Here is a 3,479-nt window from a genome sequence, read left to right on the forward strand (position 1 = left end):
TTTTTTTTTTTTTTTTTTCTTTCTTTTTGGTACTGAGACTGGAACTCAGCTGTGCTATACTACTGAGCTGCATCCCCAGCCCTTTTTATTTTGAGACAGGGTCTTGCTAAATTCCTAAGACTGGCCTTGAACTTGTGATCCTCCTGCCTCAGCCTCCTGAGTTACCGGGCTTACACATGTCCACCATCACACTCATCTATAATTCTCTATCCTACTCTAAACATTTAGAAATAGTAGCTAATGGGCTAAGGGTTTAGCTCAGTGGTAGAGCTTTTGCCTAGCATATGTGAGGCCCTGGGTTCATTTCCCACCCAGTGCTACAACCACAAAAGAGAGAGAGAGAGAGAGAGAAAGGAATGATAAATAATATATGATACAAAACATTTTAAATACTGTTATACATCAATAACTAGCAACCTCTAATCTTAAGGCCTCACAACCACAAAAGTCTATTTCTTGCTGACATTACATGTCTTTCACAGTTGACTACAACTCCATGTCACATCCTCTTCATTTTGTGATCCAGGGTGAAGGAGCTGCCTTTATCTGTAATGTTGTCATTCTTGTGTCAGAGGAAAAAGAGAAGACAATGAAAACATGAGACTCAAAGCTTCTGCTTCATAGTGTCACTGAAACTGAAACTGTGAGTACAAGTAGCTAAGTATCAGCTTTATTTTTATTTACATTTTATTGACAAAGCTAGTCATGTGATCCAGCCTGACATTATTAGGTTAAGAACATGTAATCCTCCCATGGGAATGATAATTCAATTACTGTGGGGCTGTAACCAGACGTAGGATGCTTGTCTGTGATCATGGTGGAAGGGAAGCATCTATACATATGAGACCTCACCATGAGCTAGTGCAGGTTCTGGCTTTACACTATCTGAATGGGGCCAGAGTCCGAAGCCCTAGTGTGAGGCCTTCTTTAGATCCCTGTAAGCACAAATTACAAAGCACTCAGGAAAGTGTAGGTCTATGAAAAAGAATTTACAAATCTAACAAATAGAGACTTTATACCAAGAAATAGGAATAATAGACTAATCCAAAAGGCTTTATGATAAAAAAAAATATGTTTAAGTGTTTAAAGATGTAACAGAGGACTGGTATCAGTGAGCCGAGATCAGGAGGCAATGAAAAAAGAATAGGTGGATATGAAGACTAGCACAGTACTGCATGCCTGAAATCCCAGCAACGGGGGAGGCAGTTTAGCAAGATCCTATTTTAATGGCTAATGTAATTCAGTGGTACAGTGTTTGTTTAGCATGTATGAGGTCCAGGGATCTATCCTTAGTGCCACCAAAAAAAAAAAAAGAAAAGAAAAACAATCTGAACCAGTCAGAATTCAGTTCAGAAACCCAAAACTATTCCAAGTACTTTTAGCAGAATGGAGTACAGGGAATTAGCTGCTTCCAAAATCACTACCAGGCCTAATAGTCTAATTATCCAGATGTAATTTTTAAAAATTGCTTCTAGCAGTTTCTAGCAGATACTATGCATTATATGAGTCTTTATTAGATAAAAATTTTAAAAGATCAGTTGAGAGCTGTTGTGGGATTAATGATTTCAATCTATCATCATAACCATAATTCAGATGTCAGGCAGCCAGCTCCGCTGCCACCAATACAGTTTCCTCCGGTCCACAAAGGTGCTGATCGTTTGCTGGAATACTGAGACCAGGCAAATTTGGTTCTTGGCCGCCACCACAGCAGCAGGATGGAGTTTCCTTCTCGTTTCCATTCTCCTGCTCCTGTACGTATGCATGGGATTGGTCAGAGCTAAATCCTCCAGAACTCTGTCATGTACTCTGGGAATATGATTTTCTTTTCTTTCTTTCTTTTTTTTTTTTTTTTTTTTTTTTTTTTTTTTCAGCCCCTGTAATTCAGAAGGNTTTTTTTTTTTTTTTTTTTTTTTTTTTTTTTTTTTTTTTGCTTTTCAGCCCCTGTAATTCAGAAGGGAACAGAGAAGCATGTGAGAATGAATGTCAAGTGGCAGACAATAACAAATACAAGTAGCTAAGAATCAGCTTAATAAGAAATGTGCAAAGACCCTTATGAAGAAAACTAAAATACTGTTTAAGGGCACCAGAGGAGACCTGAACAAATGGGAAAACATCCCATGGTTTTGGATCAGCAGACTCAGCATTAGCTCTTTCTCTGGTTACCATGTCCTGAGCTGCTTTCTTCCACCACACTCTTCTACCATGATGTTCAGCCTCATCTCTGGCCCAGAGCAATGAAGTCAGCTGATTATGGACTGAACCTCTGAAACTGTGAGCCAAAATAAACTTCTCCTTCTCTAAGAATAAAGGACTCAGCATCAAAAAGAGGTCATCTCTCTAAGTTCATTTAAAGATAAATAGTAAACATTGATAAAATTGCGGATTGGTTTATAACTAGTAGGCTGATTCTAATATTCATATGGAAAAACAAACAAAAATGGTGAGGAGAGTTGAACAAGTAGATAGTGAAGTGGAACTAGCACTAAGCAAACCTTAAAGCACACAAACTCAAAACATGAAAACAGTGGAGTGTTGGAGAATGAATAGATACAAATCAATCAAGAGGAAACTACATAAGAAAATATTTGTAGGGCTGGGGATGTGGCTCAAGTGGTAGCGCGCTCGCCTGGCATGCGTGCATCCCGGGTTCGATCCTCAGCACCACATACAACCAAAGATGTTGTGTCCGCCGAAAACTAAAAAATAAATATTAAAATTCTCTCTCTCTCTTTAAAAAAAAAAAGAAAAGAAAATATTTGTATATGTTAGAAGAGCTATTTCAAATCAGTGTCAAAAAGAGACAGCATTCCATAAATTGTGGAATCCATCTGGAAGAAAATTGGCTCTCTGCCCCAAAGCATCACCAGAAAAACTTCCAAGTGGTTAAAGGTTCTAGATAAAGGTAAAACACAAAGCTATAAATGTACTCACAGAAAACAGGATAATTTCTTCCTAACTGTGGAATATTTTATAACTTTGACCATAAAGTTTTGCATAGCAGAAAGAAGAAGGAAAAAAACACCATAAGCAAAATCAAAAGACCTAAGGAAAAGCCAGTTCTGCTTACATCCCAAAGGAACCAGTCCCCCTAAAATGTTAAGAGGTCATAATCAATAACCAATAGAGGGCTAGGGTTGTGGTTCAGTGGCTTACCTCACATATGTGAGGCACCGGGTTTGATTCTCATATGTTCTCATATATGTTTGTTCATATAAATATGAACAAAATAAAGGCCCCTCAACAACTACAAAATTATTTTTAAAAATAACCAATAGAAAAGAATCAACATCCAAATAGAAAAATGAGCAAAGGATTTGAACAGACAGTTCACATAGAAAATATTAATTCCCTTAAATACATGAAAATATGCTCAACATCATTCAGAATAAGAGAAATGCAAATTAAATGTAGACTGAGATACCATTTTTCACCTATCAAATTGTCAAAAATTGAAAAGTTTAATAATATACTCCGTAGGT

General features: G+C 37.2%; 1 long non-coding RNA gene across 1 annotated transcript in view; it reads left to right on the plus strand.

Annotated features, from left to right (window-relative positions):
• LOC125617192 overlaps positions 1-2,601 on the plus strand; it is a 14,956-nt gene extending 12,355 nt beyond the window's left edge. The window contains exons 2-4 of the long non-coding RNA XR_007348101.1: positions 527-643; positions 1,594-1,751; positions 1,939-2,601. This is a non-coding gene — a long non-coding RNA (uncharacterized LOC125617192). The remainder of the gene's footprint in view (positions 1-526; positions 644-1,593; positions 1,752-1,938) is intronic.
• The last annotated feature ends 878 nt before the right edge of the window (positions 2,602-3,479 follow it).

This window comes from Marmota marmota, unplaced genomic scaffold, assembly GCF_001458135.2.
Source record: "Marmota marmota marmota unplaced genomic scaffold, marMar, whole genome shotgun sequence".
NCBI classification, from domain to species: Eukaryota; Metazoa; Chordata; class Mammalia; order Rodentia; family Sciuridae; genus Marmota; species Marmota marmota.